Below are 19,760 nucleotides of genomic sequence, written 5' to 3'. Positions count from 1 at the left end.
TTGGAGGAGCTGCATGGGAGCAGGGTGGGGCCAATGCCGTGTTACGGTCCTATTGGACGCATAACGAAGCTGGGTACTGATTGGAGGCTTGCAGGTTTGAAATTGGCGCCCGCGGGGAATTGTGCTGCAGAGGCCGGACCCAGGGCCTTTGTTGTCCGGTGTGTCGGCCCCATTTTGGGAGCCGCCCCTCTGGTCGCTTCCTGCACCCTTCAATAATTATACAAGATACATCATTTGAGGAAAACCGGGTGGAGGGTGCAGGCCCCCTCCAGACTATCTATGCAGCTTCTTGTGAGTATATATGCCTATTTCAAAATAAAGAGAAAAAGAAAACAGAAAACAAAAAAAATCCACAATACAGATGTATCTGCAAAGCATCATGCTAAGTGAAATGAACCAATCAAAACATCACATACTATGTTATCACGTTCATAGGGAATGTCTAAAATAGGCAGATCCCCAGAGAGAAAAAAGTCTATTCGTGGTTGTCAAGGACTGGGGGGTGAGGTAGGGCAGGAATATGGGAAGTAACTGGTTTCTTTTTGGAGTAATAAAAATACTCTAAAATTAGATGATATTTGCACAACTGTCGAAATACACTAAACCCTACTGAAATGCATAACTTAAATGGATGGACTTTAGGATGTGTAAAGTGTGGTTCGATACAGTTTTTAAAAAGGAATATAGGGGTGTCTCCAAGGCCTTCTGAGCCACCGGCAGTGACCCTGAGCTGAGGAACTGGCATCATCAAGATACTAAAAATAGAGGAAATGACCCTGTTCTGTACCTTGTTTTGGATATATACCTAAAGCTCTAGTTGATCAGTTGCAATCATTGTATGGCATTCTATCATATGAATACACCGCGTTTGTTTATTCTTATTCCGATACATGGGTAATTTGTGTCTTTACCCTGGTATCTATAAACAGGAATTTTATACTAGAGAGAAAACTTCTTTTACAACGAAAGCATATCTTCACATTTTTAGATGAAAGTGCATTTTACTTCAAAGCTACTAGACTAATTAATCTCCTGTTCACAAACTATGCCATCCCTGTTTTCCTGTTTCCTGCTCATAATACTATCAGACTTTACTTTTAAAAAATGAATTGCTTTTATGTTGAATATCACTGTGATATTACTTGGCATCTCCCTCATTTCTAATAAAAGTGAAGGTTTTTATAAGCTTATTTGTCTTTCATTTACCACTCAGAGAAAAGCATCACTATATGATTTTTCCATTTTTCCGTTTTTTTTTTTTTTTTTATTGCAGCATTTTTTTCTTTTACATTTGTGTAGTAATTATGTGTGGAAATCTTTAGGGTAAATATCCTTTCCCAACTTCTGACATGCCTGTTTTTGTTGTTTATAAAGTCTTTTTAAAAATTGGGGTTTTTTAAATTTTAGATTTGGGGGTACACATGCATGTGACCTGTACATATTGTGTAGTGGTGAGGATTGGGTCTCAGGTGACACATTCCCCAGATAGTAAACATTGTACCCCATGGGTAATTTCAGCACTCTAACCCCTCTCCCCACATCCCCCCTTATTGATATCCCAATACCTATTATTTCCATCTTTGTGATCACTTAGTTCACACATATGAGTGACAGCGTGTGGGGTGTGGTTTTCTGTTCCTGAGTCAGTTCACTTAAGGTGATCATCTCCCGCTCCGTCCATGTTGCTGCAAAGGACACGACTTTGTTGTTTTTTATGGCTATATAGCATTCCATGGTGCATATATACCACATTTTCTTTATGCATTCAACTGTTGGGGGGCACTGAGGTTGGTGCCGCGATTTTGCTATTGTGAATAGTGCTGTGATGAATCTACAAGTAAAGATATCTTTTTTAATATATTGATTACTTTTCCTTTGGGTAGGTCCCCAGGAGTGGGATTGAAGGGTCAAATGGCAGTTCAAGTTTTAACTCTTTGAGAAATCTCCATACTGTTTTCCATAGACTTTAAATCTCACGAACAGTGGATGAGCATTACCTTTCTCCACAACCACACCGACACCTGTTGCTCTTTGACTTTCTTTTTTTTAATTAAATTTTATTTTATCGTAGAGATATGGAGTGTAAGTAAGGATTAATTACATAAGCAGGCTGCATGCAGGTGAACCTTGGGCTTCCACCTGGCCCTCACTCCCTGGGTATAGGACCAGGTATCCATAAAGGGTTGTTACCTACCTACTCCCTCCCCTGCCTACCAACTTCTCCTTTGTGCTAATGGGATTCATGTTCGGGTCCCAGGATCGCCATTCTGACTGGTGTGAGGTGATAGCTCACTGTGGTTTTTATTTGCACTTCTCTGATGAGTAGTGATGTTGAGAATGTTTTCATCTGTTTGTTGGCTGCTTGTGTGTCTTCTTTTGAGATAGTGAACACGTCTATTCATGTCCTTTGCCCATTTTTTGATGGAAGTGTGTGTGTGTGTGTGTGTGTGTGTGTGTGTGTGTGTGTGTGTGTGTGTGTATGTGTTGAGCTATTTGTGTTTCTTGTAGATTCTGGATATTAGTCCTTTGTCTGAGGCATAATTTGCAAATATTTTCACCCATTCAGTAGGTTTCTGTTCACGCTGTTGATGATGATTTTGCTGTGCAGAAGCTTTTTGGTTTAATTAAGTCCCATTTGTCTATTTTAGTTTTTGTTGCACTTGCTTTTGGGATCTTTGCCATAATTCTTTGTGTAGGTCAATGTTCAGAAGAATGTTTCTTTGGTTTTCTTCTAGGATTTATACAGTTGCGCATCTTATATTTGTGTCTTTGATCCACCTTGAGTAAAATTTTGTATATGGTGAGAGATAAGGTTCCTGTTTCATTTTTCGGCATATGGCCTAGTCAATGTTTTCAGTACCATTTATAAAGTCATTTTTAAATTCTCCAATTCTCTATTCTAATGTAAGAAACATAATAGTTTTCTTTAAAATTGATCCGTATTTGATATAATTATTAATATCTTATTTTCACACTTTGGTTTTTCATTAACCCAAACATTTCTGCGTGCTTTAGGTAATGATGCAAGTTATTTTTTCCATACAGATAATTAATAGCTTCAGTACAGTTTATTAAATAGTCCATTATTTCCTCCTGGATTCATACTGCCACCTGTCTGGAGAGGTTAGAATTTTACTAAAATATGTTATGTGAGATGTAGTAGTGGTCTATAGCATTGATCTGTTGGTCACTACTTTAGTAATTTTAGTAAATTACTAGAACTTCACAATAATTTTTGTGTCTGTTAAAATCCCTCCAAACTTACCTCTCCTGAATCATCACTATTTTGGGGACTTGGAAGTTCCACATTGTATTTCTGAAATATCAAGTATATTTTTTAAAAGGTTGATATTTGATTGGAATTACATTGACTTTATAGATTAATTTGGAAGAAACTGACGCCTTTATATTGTGAATTAGACAACCACATTAAAAATATAAGTACTCTTTCTTGTTTCCTTTACAAAATCCTTGTACTTTTGTTGTTATTATTTCCTCCTAGGTCATTGGATTTTAAGGTAATTGTATATCTGTATCTTTTATTAAACGATACTTCCTCACTTTTCTGCAGTATGGGGAGACAATTTACTTTTTGAAATTGATTTTATATCTAGCATCTTTGCTGAATTAACATTACAAAATCAACAAATTGTCTAAAGTTCTCCTAGGAAGAAAACTATGTCTTTTGAAAATGAAGACACTTCTGATTCTTTTTTTTTCTTTACACCTTTTTGCAAACTTCCAATCGTGCTCTTTCCATTTCTGATTCTTATCTTCGAAATACATTGCATTTCTTTTTCTTGTTTTATTCTACTACCACAATTATTTCAAATGCAATGCTAAATTGAAGACATAAAAGGGAGACTTCATATTCTTATTTGTGACGTCAAAGTGTTTGCTCTTTATATGTGACCATTACACAGAATTAAGAGATTAAGGGACATTTTAAAAATTAAAGTCCCTAGTATAGCTACCGTATCAACTAAGGTAAGATTTATTTGCATGTGACAAAAGCCCCAAATGACTATGATATGATAAAAGGTGCTCGGGGACCCTTTGGTGACTCCATGGTGTAAGGCCCACACTTCCTTTGCCATTTGGTTCCCATTCCAGACAATGAAAAGAAAGCAGGAATGAAAATAATAAACTTTCTGCCTTTCCAGGAGACTTTTTAAAACTGTCATAAAATGTGTCACTTAGACGTCATCAGCCAGACCAAGACTACATGGCCACAAAGGTAGTCGTTACAAGGGAGATTGGGAAATGCACTTTCTACCTGGACGTGAAGGTTCCCAGCTAAGGTTCTCGTGCGGCAGAGCTCAGCTCCCACATGCCTGCATGCCAGTTCACTTTGCCAATGCATTTCAGGATGTGACGGTAGTGAGAAAAAATTTCTGTCGAGTTATTCCACTGAGAGTTGTTAGTTTTGCATTTTATAATCATTAGCCTTCTCTGACTAATATAATACTTGATTTAACAAAGTTTAAAGGCAATCATCAGCAGCTCCATTCACATCTTAAACCATTTTAAGGACCTTAGAACATTTTAAGATTGTTATGCTGTCCACATTTTATAAGTAATTGTTGTTCATTATTTTAATTGGCCCTTTAGCTCTCCAAATTTTTATTATTGTCAAGGTTGTCCTTGTTTCACACAGCCAATGCTTGTTTAATTTTGTATTCATAGAGAGTAAAATAATAAATTATTTTAATAGTTTCAGTATTTACATGGACCGTGTAGTACTCACATTTAGAAATACATGTTTATTTTACAAATAGAGTCTGATACTATGTTACTTGACACAAAGAATTTAATATTTCCTAATATTTATATTTCTTTTACAATATCTTTCTTGAATTGAAAATGATTAATTCTAAAACTAAACTAATACATTCCACTTGATTATGAAGCAGACTTTCTTAATTAAGGAATAAAATGGAAAAATTTATTCTGCTCTATTAGAGAAAGTGTTGGTTTTCATATATGTAATATATGTATATATTTAAATTTCCATTTGGCATGATTAATTCTTGAGTAAAATACTATGAGTTTTAAACACATAATAGACTCGTGTAACCACTATCACAAACAGAAGACATCTCCAGAAAAAAATTGTATTGCACTGCTTTTTGTATTTTACTGTGGTTGATAAGACTGCTGTCAATTTAATTGATTTTTGTTTATAGTTAGTTTTCCTTACAAGCTACATTTAAAATTGTCTCATTATCCTTTTTTGTTCTTCTTTGTGTGTATATGGAGGGGGTTTTACTCTTCATGATTACTAACATATGTGAATGTGTTGATATATATTCACTTTAACTTAATCTTACAACTGCTATCCAAGAAACAGCAATTCCAACATCCAAAGATTTGTCTTATTCTATTAACTTTTGTAGTCAAATTCCTGCATCCCTAAATGCTGGAAATCATTCATCTGTTTTCTTTTTTTACCTTGCCCAAAATGTCCTCAAAATGAATTCATACAACCCAATTTGTGAGATAGGTTTCCTTCACTTGGTATAATATATTTGATGTTCTTCCATGTAGTTATATGTATCAATAGTTTCCTATTTTCAGACGTTGGATACAACTTACTTATTCTTTCTCCCATCAAAGGGCATTTGTATCATTTCCAATTTTTGGTATCTAAGAATAAAATTCCCATAAACAGTAAATATTTTTATGTTAACATAGGTTTTCGTTTATCTATTAAATAAATAAAAGTAGGATTTCAGGGTCATTTGGTAGGTATATGTTTAAATTTTTAAGAAAATACAAACTGTTTCTAAGAGCAATTATGCATTTTGCGTTTTCACTATGCTTCTTAAAAATCTGATAAAGTGTTTTAAAGATTTTTTTTGTTCACTACTATTTTTTGCACCTCATATATTTATTTCAACCTCAATTTTCATTTTAAAGGATATATATTATTTAGGGAAATTATCAGTGAAAGCCTGATCATAGCCATCATTCACATTTTTTATTAATCTGAGAATATAATTATTTTACAATTTTGTAAAATAACAGTGTAGTTGAGTTAAAATTCTGGATTCCATTTTTTCCTAACTTGAAGATTATACTGCATTGTTTTTCTTTGTCTTCTATTGTTGCAAATGATAAGAGTGCTGCCAATTTGTTTTTCCTATAGCTTAATAATCTTTTTCCCTAGAAGCTATTTTTAAGATTTTTTTATTATCCTCTTTTTGATGTTTGCCTTTATACGTGTGTGTGTGTGTGTGTGTGTGTGTGTGTGTGTAGGTTTGACACTACATGATGACATGATAATCGGGTATATCCACTTTAATTTTTCCTGCTTTGAACACTGTGATTCCTGATATTAGGATTTATATTTCTAGTCATTTCTGGAAATTTCTCAGCTATCAGATCTCTAAATGTGCTTCTTTCTAATTATTCTAATATCCCTTTCTGGAAATTCAGTTAGATTATATATGAATGATTCTCATCCCTTCCTCTATCTCTTAATAATCATTTATATTCCCTGTGTTAATTAATCGTTTATATTCCCTGGGTATATTTGTTTCTCTGTTTTATTTCTACATATTTTTAAGATTTGTTTTCTCTATTTAGCTATATATATAATAGATTTGATGTCTTTTTAATTTTTTTATTACAGTAACTAAAAGTCTTTATTTCCTTGAAAATGCAATTTGGTTATTTTTTTGAATCCAACCAATATTTTTCTTATATAAACCCTTGTCTTTTTGTATATATTTTAAAATATCTTAAATCACTTTAAACATACTAGTAGTTTATATATCCTAAGCATTGGCATTAAATTTTCCTTATGGAATCCTTGGTTGTTTCTGAGTGTTATGCAGTTTTGGATTTTGAGCTTTTTTGGCAGCACTTGGTTATAAGAGTCTTTCATAGCTTGCTCTAAAATTCAGACTCCAGAGTTGTTTTGAGATGTATTTTACCGAATACTTAAGTATTATATATTCTCTTACTTGCATTACCCTTTTACGTTATACATAAGACTCTAATTTTCAGGACCATGCAGCTAATATAAATTTAAATTCATATGACTAATGTCAAAAGATAACAAGCCTGCCAGATGACATTTGTTCACCCAGTGCCCAGATAAGGCATTCTTATTTCTTTACACCAATGGGGCTATGTCTTGATAGTCGTTCTTTCGCTAAAGATATAGCCAAACACTAGTAATTCCTGAGTACCGATATAGTTAAAACATCCCATATCACCCAAAGTTCAGCTCGTTTTTAGTATAATTCACTTAATTTTTAAAAAATCACCAACATTTATACTTATTATAGTACAAAATATCTCCGAATGTAATTATCTAAGACAGAAAGTTATGGACAGAAAAGGAGACAGTTATTTGTAGATATTTAATTAACATCTGAATAAATATCATACATAATATCCCATTATTCTTCTAAAGCAATATATTCATATTTACTATTAATTGCTCATAAAAATCTCCAACAGTGTTTATGTCACAATTTCAAAATTGTGCATTATCTAGATTATAACACACTGCAGTTTGTTTCCACCTACGAGGAAAACCAGTTTCCAAGCCATATTATATGGCATTAAGACAATAAATTTCTTAAGCTTTGTGACAGTCTAAAATTTTGTTATGAAACTTAATTACTTCTGTAATTACTGAGATTAACCGTGCTATACCATGCACAAAACTTCCAATATTTCCTTCTTTGCGTACTTATACATGGAGATATGTCAATAAACTTTCTCAATTTGTAGATTTCTAAGTCCATTACAAATATTTCTTTACAAACAAAATAGATATGCTTCTAAAAAATGTGCCTCAAATGATTTTTTATTTTTTAAAGTTTTAAAGATATTTTTCAGTAAACTTTATCATAAAATTAAAAGTGATTATCTTTAAGAAAACATTTGACCCTCAATCTTTTTTTAATACCACCAATTTTTAAATTCACATATTTTAGACACATTCTAATTTTCTTACAAAGTGTGAGAGCAATTCAAATATGTTTATAAAAAATACAGTGAAAATATAAGACACTATGAAATTGGTTTGGTAGAGACTCCAGAAGCACTAACAACATGGTAACAAAGGCTTATGAAGAGTTTTAATTGGGATTACGTACAGCAGGCCAAAGTGATATTGCTGACTACAACCAATCAGCTTTAAAGTTCTTAAAAGGAAAAAAATGAAATTAACAACTAGTTAATACAGGTACTATTAACATTTATTGGACTACCATCATCATTATCTATAAGAATACATATTATTTATATTGCAAAAATCATTTATGCACATCAAAATAGACAAACAACATACAATTGCTAATGTTGTGGGGTTTTTTTCATTTTTCTTTCTATATTCACAGTAAAGTCAATAAGAAGCAGGACCATGGAGGTCACAAGATTAGTAACATCTGAGCTAGTACTAGGAGACTGATGTTTTTGTTTTCTTTTGTTCAGTTTTTATCAACCAAAGGTTTCTAGATCTACATATCCTGGAAGGTGATAATTGAGGTCTGTGAATTATTTTCTTTTTAAATAGGTGTATTGCTCAGCTCAATTATGTTTGTTGTCAACAAATTAGAAAATATAAAAAGCATACAAAAATTAATTACTGTATTAAATTAACATAACTGAAGCAAACACTATATACCAACTGAAACAACTTTAAATGCAATATTTGTATTTTATAGATATAAAGAATAAATTTAGCCGGGCTCGGTGGCCCAGCCTGTAATCCCGCGCCTTTGGGAGGCTGAGGTGAGCGGATTGCCTGAGCCCGCGGGTTCGAGACCCGCCTGGGCAGCGAGACCTCATCTTTACAATAAATCAAAAAACCAGCCGGGCGTGGTAGCGTGTGCCTGTAATTCCAGCTACTCGGAAGGCTGAGGCGGAAGGATCACCGGAGCCCAGAAGGTCGAGGCTGCGGTGGCCAGGAGTGGCCACTGCACTCCAGTCTGGGTGACAGAGTGAGACTCCGACTCAAAAAAATAAATAAATAAACTTATCTGTGACTTGGTAAGTCTAGGAGCCAGAAGCCTTTGCTACTATATTGCCCATTATAATATTTATATATCAAATAAATCCATTTTAGTCATACTAAATTCAAACATGTCACTATTTTTTTAAAAATAGCTTTGTGCTTCTATCTTATATGATCTTTGACTTTTGTAGTGGAAAGCAAAAAATATACCTAAATTTACCTTAGAGGTGGCTAAAGTTTTTGAACATATAATGTTGATGTATAAAACTCAACAACAGGTGTCAACCCAAAAGAAAAATAGGTGTAAAATAATTTGAGCCTCCACCTCAAGATTCTAATTCGATACTTTCACTTATTTTTCTGAAATACATGTTTTTGGGATGGCATTTAAAGGGGGAAGATGCAGAGGCTCTAAAGAGAAAGGTGAGTGAGATCCTCATAGCTGTTGTCAGTGTGTTACCTGTCATGGCAGACAGGAGAGTCCTTCTGGCTTCATTACTCACTAAGGGACTTCCACATGGATGCCTTTGCATAAGATTCCCAAGCAATCAGTCCCTCTACTAATGAATCAAGAAACAGTCAGTGAACACATCATCAGACTAAGACCACGTTCAAAGGTTGTCATAGAAAAAAGGAAACAAGACCTCTGACGCTCACAGAGTTTAGAGTCAGAGACAGGCCTCTCGACGGACACTTCACACCCCAAATGTGCCTGTGTTCTTTCCCTTTACCTGAAAATTGATTGGCCTTTTCTTTCCATTCTCCATGGTCGTATATTAATTTAACAATTAAGCGTTGGGCAGAGATAAAGAATACTTTCTGTTCTTATTGAGATTACATTCTCAAGTCTACACCTGGAGCCTTCCTATTTCAAAGCCATTGCATTCAAGTGATAAAGTATAATGCTTTTTACAAAATAGTATTGTTTCATTTTCCATCCATCAGCCTATGTTCAGCATGGGGATACTGTCTCCATCACACTGATGAGGACATGAAGATTCACATAAACTTTCCAAGGCAAAGAGCTGATAACTTTGATGACTAGTGAGGCTGAGCACTTTTTCATGTATCTGTTGGTTGCTCGTATGTCTTCTTCTATTCATATCTTTTGCCCACTTTGTAATGGGGATGTTTTTTTTTTTCTTTTCGGCACATTCGAGCTCCTTGTAGATCTTAGATGTTAGGCATTTGTCAGACACACAGTTGGCAAATATTTTTTGCAGTCTGTGGGCTGTCTCCCTGCTCTCCTGATGGTTTCTTTTACTTTGCAGAAGCTTGTCAGTTTGATGAGGTACCACTTGTCTGTCTTATCTCTTATGGCATGGGCACTTGAGGTTTTGATCAGGAATTGGTTTAAAACCACACTGAGATGCCACGTAACTCCAGTCAGGATGGCCATCATCAATAACTCAAAAAACAACAGCTGCTGGAGAGGATGCAGGGGAAAGGGAGCACTTCTACACTGTTGGTGGGAGTGTCAACTAGTACAGCCTCTGTGGAAAACAGTTTGGCGATTCCTAAAAGATCTAAAGATCGACCTTCCATACGACCCCTGCACCGCCTTACTGGGAATATACCCGGAGGAACTCAAATCACTTTATGAGAAAGATACCTGCACATACATGTTTATTGCAGCATTATTCACAATAGCAAAAACATGGAACCAATCGTACTGCCCATGGAAGGAGAACTGGATTTTTAAAAATGTGGTACATATGCACGATGGAATAGTATGCAGCCATAAAGAAGGACAAAATTATGACTTTGCAGCAACTTGGATGAATTTAAAGTCAACAATATTGAGTGATCTATCACAGAAACAGAGAACTTGAGTATCACGTGATCTCACTCATAAAAGGACCCTGACCAATTATCTTAATACTATAAGAAAGGGATTGGCAGGAGTGAGAAACTGCCAGGGGAAGGGGGGCACATCTCACCAAAAAGGGTATCTGCATAATGAACATTTGTCTACCTAATCTGAATTGTACCCCACACCTTTAAAATTAACAAAAAAAGAGCTGATAACTTGCAGACCCCAAGATGTGAGCTGTTATTCCAAATATGTGAGTGGAGTAAAGATGAATGGGAACCTTTGTTCATTTAATTGCTTTGTTTGCTGGATTAAGATGACAGAGGCTTGAGGTTATTTACTGACTTCAGAAGTAAAAGGCAAAACAGAGGAGCAACTCAGAAGGGACAGTTTGGAGGGAGGAAAAGTGTTCTAAAGAAGCAGATGGGGATGGGATTAAGAAACAAAGTCTGGGTTTGATTTAGACAAAAGACCCTGGGGCAGTCCACACACTCCATAGTGCAGCAGAAAGGGCGTGATAGCAAGATTCCCTGCGATGTTCAATCTCAAAAAACCTGTGCGTGTCATGTCCTCAAACTGAAGTGGACTATGATTTCTAACTCAAATCCATAGGCGTAGTCTAGTCTTCAGAATTCCAAATCTCAAAACTGTGATAACATTATTGCAAAATCACTAATCTACTTCAAAAGGATGGCTGCATGCACATAAATAAGCAATAGATGGCTTAAGGAATGCACCCTCTAATCTAAAAATTCAAAGCAAAGGTTCTAACTTTAATCCAAACATCAGTTTTTCTAATGTGTCTGGCTCATGGACTCATGGGATTTTGCCAGTGCTGACAGAACATCTTTATGTGCTTTTGAAATTTTAAAAACGAATTTAGTGTGTGTGAAGGAAAGTTGTTCATCCAAATGTATTTTTCTCTATAATTATACTTCCCAGACATCCAATATTTTTGATAATAGCATAGTTCCCATCCTGTTAAAAATGTGAATGCTAGTGAGAAACACATTTCTAGAATGAAGCATCTTACTTTTTACTGTATCACTCACTGGGACAGAGATGAAGCATTTGATTTCAATAACCTCAATTAACTAGCATAGTGTTCAGCTTTGATATCACTAAAGTGTTGCTAGTAATATTTGCCTACCTGTTACTTTGAGTCTCTGACAATTGAACCACTTTTAATCAACTTTCTTATTAACATCTGAATATACTTGGTGCTTCTAACACTAAATAATACAGTAGTCAAGTCCTGCCACCCCAAATATTTTCTGTTTCTGCCCCATATTTGCTTGTTTATACCTTATCACAAGGTGAATTTGTTCATGAGTGGTTAATAGTGTTTCACCTGTGGACTCATCTTTTTACTGTTCAGATCTCACTGCCTAACCAAGTGGTGGATTAGTCACACAATAAAGAAATGACTAAATTAGTCAAATCGTTGTAAATGATAAAGTGGAATTGCTTCCTACAAACCCGGATTTTGATCTCATTATTGTTTTTTTGCTGTAATAACTTTAGTCTATTTTAATAATTTCTGCCAATTACATATAGATGGCTAGGCAGACAAATAAATAAAAACATATAAAAGTAAGCTTTACCCATTACAACATATTTTAGATGAACAAACATATCTCTTTTCACTTTGCTCTAAATTTCAGTTGTCTGGTTTTTATATTTGTGTTTTTATCTTGTTCACAAATAATTATGTAAATAAATAGCTGTACTTAAAATAATCAAATAATTGAATTGTGAGGATATTTTTATTTTAAGCGCTATGACTTCAGATGTTGCCAGGTTAAATTCCTGAAAAGAATCTCTTACATCTCTCTACAGCCAATTGTATGTTATGCCCTTTACGTACTTATCTCTTTGTTAGTGCTCATTTTTACTATGAATATCTTTTTTAGAAAGGTATCATTAATGTTCAGTCTTTTTCCTTTTACTGTCTGACCCCATTTGTAAGTTTTCTTCAAAACTTAGCAGTTTGAATTTGGTGAGTACTTTATCACACAGAGTTGCAAGATAGAAATTTTGCTTTGAGATTTTCGTCTCTCCACTGCACCGGTTCAAGAATCATTAACCTGATTTACAATCTTTTCCAATTTCTTTTTACCTCCCCTTTCCCATTTATTAACGCTTTTTGCAATTTTACCATCTTTCCCTTCTAAACGTCTTTCTCCTCATCACAAAACAAATGAATTGTTTTAATGTACTAGCATGAGGGCAGGGAGAACATCTAGACCCTGGAGAAGAGTTACAGCCTGGGACATTAAGTGGGAAATTTGACTAAAATCGGAAAAGCAGCAAACACATTTCTCATGAGCAGGTCTCGAGAGCATGATTTGACCCAGAAGTCTTGGTACACGGTCCTGGAATTCGGCAGTCATGAGGAAAATTGCCCAGCCTCTTGAGACACTTGCCTGTTCAAATCAGTGTTGCCAATGACGAGCTCTGCCTGATTTTTCAAATATTGACTTTCATATTTGTAAGGCAAAGGATCTTAATTTCTGATGCAGTTAGTGAAGTCTGGCATCTACTTTGCCGCTAGCCCAGTAACAGTAATTGACATAAAAAAAGGGACTTTTAAGAATATAAGTTTTTCAAAACATAATTGTTCTCTCTCTCTCTCTCTCTCTCTCTCTCTTCCCCTCCCTCCCTCTCTCTCTCTCTTTTTCTAACACACACACATACACCACACACCCCAAAAGTACAGAGAGCTTAAAATACTTACCTATTACCACAATGGGTAGGATCTTCTCTGTCCCCTCATTACATTTATGCCTGCAGGCCATAAGGAAGAGTAGAGCTTGAGAAAGGAGTATGGCTCCCTGATTCCCCTGCTGAGTAATTCTACCAACCAGAAACTACAACTATAAATTCAGATATTCAGATTTCTAACAAGATCATCCGGAGATTTAAGTGATTTTTCTATAAATTGTGGTGACCTAAATAAACAAATACATATTTATATTAACTCTAGTTTGGCCATGCAGTTTCAGGTAAGAGTCAAGAGAATCCCAATCTGTACTTATTAGTTAGCATGTTCAGCAGAACACTTTTTTAAATTTTTTTTTTTGAGTTGGCGTCTCACTCCGTCTCCCAGATCGGAGTGCAGTGGCCGCTCCCAGCCACCGCAGCCTCGACCTGCTGGGCTCCGGCGATCCTTCTGCCTCAGCCTTCCGAGTAGCTGGAACTACAGGTGCGCGCTACCACGCCTGGCTGATTTTTGACTTTATTGTAGAGATGCGGTCTAGCCAAGTTGCCCAGGCAGGTCTCGAACCCGCGGGCTCAGGCAATCCACTCACCTCAGCCTCCCAAGGTGCGGGATTACAAGCTGAGCCACCCAGCCTGGCTCTCAGCAAAACACTTTAAGATAGAAAGATAAATCAGTAGGCGAATATAACCTCTCCACGTTTGTAATATATTGCAATTAAAAGTAGGATAAAGAAGATCAGTAGAAGTAAATGACTCAATTAAGCAATTAGAAATGTGGCCAAGTTCTGTTATAAACATGCTTTGGGTTTTTTTTTTCTTTCTTTTTTTGTTGTTGCTGTCATTTTTCTTTGGTGCACCTGGGCAAAACTATGATTACCAGACATATACAAGACCCATCATTCTTATATAAATTTTGACACGGAAATAGGAAACCCAATAGAAACATGAATCATGCCCAAATATGTAAACTATTGATTCGTGATGCCAAACTTAATGATTAAAAAGTATAGAAGGATTAGTTTTCCACATTTACTTTTAAAAAAAGCTATAATTGCAAATAATATATTTTATATTATACTATAATGTATGGTAATGACTGGGTTCCACATTTACTTAAAAAAGCAATAATTGCAAATTGCATATTTTATATTATACTATATGTTTGGTCATGACTAGATAAAAATCACAATCTAGAATAATTACATAGAATCCCCAAATAACATCTATATTAAATAACAATGCCTCTATCTGCTATCAATGATATGATAAAGAGCATGAATAGAAATCATAGCTCAATAAAGATTAATAATTAGGTGAGTATGCTGTGATAAGCATAATATTCTAATTATGAGACAAAACTGAAAATATAAGTGATACAGGAAAGTGGGAAATCACATAGAAGATTAGATAGATGACAGAGAGAGAAAGAGAGAGAGCTGATAGATAGAGATACAGCAAGTAGTCTTTGGTACCTAAGATACAGCGGTTCAAAATTTACTTTTCTCCTATTATTAGTTTCAATAGATAAAACAGTTAATGTTTGACCTGATCTTCTTGAGTAGAGTTGAGTTACAATTATTTCGAAGTTTGCTTTGTATGCTACAAGCTCCTTGGGAATGTTCTCTGTATATTTAAATAACAGCTTTTACAAAGTATCATGGTTTTAGAGATGGAAAGGGTTTCACAGAGTGTTATTAACTATAAAACGTGCAGATTATTTTCAAAAACTAGCTGGAATTTTTATAAATGATATGTTAAACTGATTCAGTGAATCTAGAAAGTAAATTATGTTTTAAACCTTTTTTTTTTTCATAAGAATAAGTGCTCCTTGTGGGAATCTATTGCTCTGACTCAATCAGAAAACACTTGTAATGTTAATAAAAAACCTGAGTACCATAGATTAAACATAGTAAATGAATTTCTTCATGATATGAGAGCAATATCGCATCAAGTATGATGTTAATGATGCTGTTAAATCTTGTTTTCCATTATTGCTGCAAAATGTTATTAAAGACATGTGTGAATTCAGAATGATTAAATCTTTTGACCTACTCAAAAGAAATAATCCCCAAAGACATAACTTTAAAATTCTAATTTTTCTGCAAACTGCTGTATATTTGAGGACTTTAGTCAATTCATTAGTTTATTTAATATGCGGTATATTTGAGGGCTTTAGTTAATTCACTAGTTTATTTTAAATGAATCTTCATTTTAATAACTTTGATAGTTCAAGAGCTGCATTTGATCTTATGATAATTTTGCCTGAGATGTGTTATTATCTTAAAGGAGTTCTTCAAATTCCCCCTTGCAAATAGTCTCAGAGATTGCAAGTGTTCGTTTGCTGAACATAAATATGTTTAAAGGCAAAAGCAGCAAAAATGCAGACAACCAAAAATAAACACATTGAAAATAAACACAAAAATATGTGTGTCAAATCCTTTTATTTCATTTCTTGTTGCATTCCCTTCTTCTTCATGTGGCAATGCTAAAGTGAAACCAAAGACTTTCGCCACAAAACCTATTTAAGTCCTCTTTTTAAGAACGTTATTCAGACTCTAGTGGACAGCATCTCATGTGCCCAACTGTGAATGGTTCTGAAATCTTTCATCTACAGGCCACTCACCCCACTCTCACAGTTCACAGTAATCATGCTTTAGGTTAAAACCTTAAAATGTCCCTGTTAAAATACTTACAGATTGATTGGCAGTGGGGTGAGAGGTAGAAGAAGTAAAAGGAAAAATAGGTTAACCCAACATTTCCCAAAATATTTTTGAAGAGTTTTATGAATAACTTTTATTCATACAGTTTGAACCTAAAATGGAAATAAAAGTTCCACATTTATTTATTCATTCACTCCAGAGATTCTTCCTTTTATGGACCAAGCACTTTTTTTGGTATGATAATTGTTTAGGTACATATTCCAGGAGAGCATTCCTCTCTGTCATGCCTGCAGGGGATCTTTGGGTTTCCTAAAGCTCTCACAACTTATCCCACCTAGTGTCACTTAGCCTGTGCTGCCTTGCAAGGTTCTGGAGATGCTAGTACAATGCTGAGGATTCTGGGAAGTGTGACGCAGGTCCAGAAATTGAAAACGTGTCTTATGCATGAATATTTCTTTGTGCAGTGTTTTCCAGCTGTATTTTCCAACAGCCTATTTTTACCGAATGGCTCATTTCCCACTGAAAGTCAATTTGAACTTTACTGGAAAATATCTTGATTTATTTAGTAGTAAAAATATGGCAATATTTTAATATCCAGCTTTTTAAATATTTTCAATCATTAAAGGTTATTTTTATAATATGTTTAATTCAAGGACTTTTTCAATGTAAATATTGATTTTGGAGAGGGAAAGATAAGTGGAAGAAGCAGAGTCTCTATGTTTAGAAAATTGGTTTACGCTCTAGCTACGTGGCTTTATTTATTTAACTTCAATTCACAGCAGTGTTTACTAGCACCTATTATGTACTAAAGAGATGTGTGAGACATTGAAATTATAATTGTGAAAAAATAGAAGCCTTATCAACAATCGGTCTTGGGTCTAGGAACAGCTAAATAAATAACTGCAGCAACAGTAATAAGTACCGCCATGAGGTTGGTATACAAAGCTAGGAGAACACATGGGAAGCACATATACTGTATTTAGGGAAATCAAGAAATGAGTATTTGGAGAAACACAAGTAGAAATCAGTCAGAAGAAGGAGAGAGATAAAAGATAAAATGGCTCAAGTAGAAAAACATGGAAGCAAGACCCACAGATGATAAGGAGTATAGTGTTATTGATGAAGCCAATGTGAATTTCTACATTTTGTCTTAAAACTAGAACTGTAATACTTGTTATATCCACCTCACGGGGGTTTATTTATAAAGATCTAATGACTTGAAAATGTTAGGCAATATATATGAGCATGTGGGTGTTTCTAGTTTCACTGTGTTGTCTTCCACTCACAGTAAAGACTTTTAAGGTTATTATTAATTATTCACTATGTTGATGTACAAGTAGAAAAACAGTATTTAATCTATCAAATTCAGTTGATAAATATTATTACTTCATGTACAAATATGGTACATTTTATTATGTCATTGCAAGTCTTTATATCTTAGGTATACCTTAAAATCCTTTATATATTATAACATTACAAATTTAACATTCAATTTTCTAAGTACCTGAATTTCTGACAAAGTGTTTCTAATAATTAAGTAAGTCTTATAAATCTAATGAGTTAAGTTCACAAAGTTCATAAATTTTAAATTCATTTAAGTATTTCAGTCTGGCTTACCATTTTAGTGAAAATCCCTTAATACTTTTCAAAATTGAGAGTAAACATAATTAGTCTCTTTATACATTTCTGGTAGAAAAGCAGGTTTAGCTGTTAAGTCTTATCTGTCACATTCTTTTAAGCATAATAAATACTATAATACTAAATGTCCACAGTTGCTCCAAACATAACATAAAAATATTAAAATGAGTTTGATTTTCTTCATAATTTTTGACATTGAATTCAAGTAACTTTAGATCAGTGCTTATCCAATAGCATTCATATCATTCCAAACAAATCAATCTTCTCTTTTCAGTATATCTACATCAATGATAGAGATATTTGGTTAGAATGGTGACCTCAATTCTTGCTTAAGATACTAACTGAAACTATGAAGCCCTGTAGTCACAAAAACAAACCTCCATAATTTGCTAAGAAATATCATACCCATAAATTAATATGATTTAAATATCTGAAACCTATCAACAAAATTTACTCATCTGTTAAATTCAACAAATTAATTTACTAAAAAATTCTGTTCGGAAATGTTACTCCTCTTCTTCTTATATTGTAGGGCCACAATTTCTACAGGTATTTTCGTGATATCCCATTGAATTCTTTTTCTCTCAAGAGTTTGTCATTGAATTAACATTTTGACATATAGTCACTGTTAGGCACTGTACTAGACATTGATGTAGAACCAAGACTCACAATACTCATTCTCCTAGGTGGCTTATGTTCCTACTGGGTGGGTATCTCATTAGGCCTTAGACAGAGAATTAAATAAGAGTATGAAATAGTAAATGAATGACTTCGTTCAATAATTGTTCAGGTAAGCCCTTTTCCAGTCGAAAATAAGCAAAATCTGTAACGAGTAGAAAAGAGATTTGTCTGAATAGAAGGAACAACTACTGAGTTAACATTGAAAATAATATACTTAAGTACCTGAAAGTTAGTCAGGCTATGACATAAATTAAGGAGAGAAATGTTAGAGGTATATCTATAGGCCACATCTTTCAGACATTTTTAGGCAAGGATAAATGCTACGAATAAAAAGAAACTAGACAGTTTTAAACAAGAGTTGACATGGGAACACTTAAAAAAATCTGCTAATTGTTGCTGCCAGTGATTTTAAGGAGCTAGACTAAGCAGTTGCGAGATAAGAATGCAATTCATCAGGTGATAATTGATGGTAACTCAATTAAGGAAACAAATGTGAAGGTAGTGAGAAATGGCCAGACTCAGGAAATGTTTTGTAATTAGAATACATAAGAGTTGCTGATGGGTTGAATCTGGACTCTGAGGTTAGAAAGGAAAATCAATTACTATTGATACATTACTCCAAAATTTGGATCTTGAGAAACATGGTTGTGTGAGTGCTATTTGGGGCATGTTCAGTTGGAAATGCTTAGTTAACATCCAAATGGTGATATCAAAGGCATCATTTGATATATGTCTGGGGTTACAGAGAAAAGTCAGGGTTAAGGAATATATTGTAGAGACATTGACACATAGGCGTATTTAAAGCCATGGAAGAGTAGAGATAATAGAGTAGGTAGATAGAAAAGATCAAAAGGCCTGGGGGTAAGAACTACGATATTTGGAAGATAAGAAGAAAAGAAAGAGGACTGAGACGGGAAAGACAAGAAAAGGAAAGAAAGAAAGTAAATGATGAAATATTTTATAGAAGCAAAAACTGAACATTTTGTTTTCATAGAAGCCTGGGCGGGGGGCGGGGGGTGAGTTCAATATGGAAGATATGGTTAACGGTGTCAAATATTGAAACTAGTTGGGTAAGATAGGGAAGTGAACACTGAATTTGATAACACAGAGGCAAGGACACAGTCTAACTAAAGACGTTGAGTAGAGAAGAGAAAATGAAGTTAATGTCTATTGAAAATGCTTTTAACAAATACACATTCTCTTGTTCTTCTATTCAGTAGAATACAGAGATGAGGTAGCAGCTAGAAAAGTATGTTGTAAAGGGATCAGATGA

The sequence above is a fragment of the Carlito syrichta genome, unplaced genomic scaffold (assembly GCF_000164805.1).
Source record: "Carlito syrichta isolate Samal-C Ts95f unplaced genomic scaffold, Tarsius_syrichta-2.0.1 Scaffold303580, whole genome shotgun sequence".
Lineage (NCBI taxonomy): Eukaryota > Metazoa > Chordata > Mammalia > Primates > Tarsiidae > Carlito > Carlito syrichta.
Note: the sequence above shows the minus strand (reverse complement) of the source record.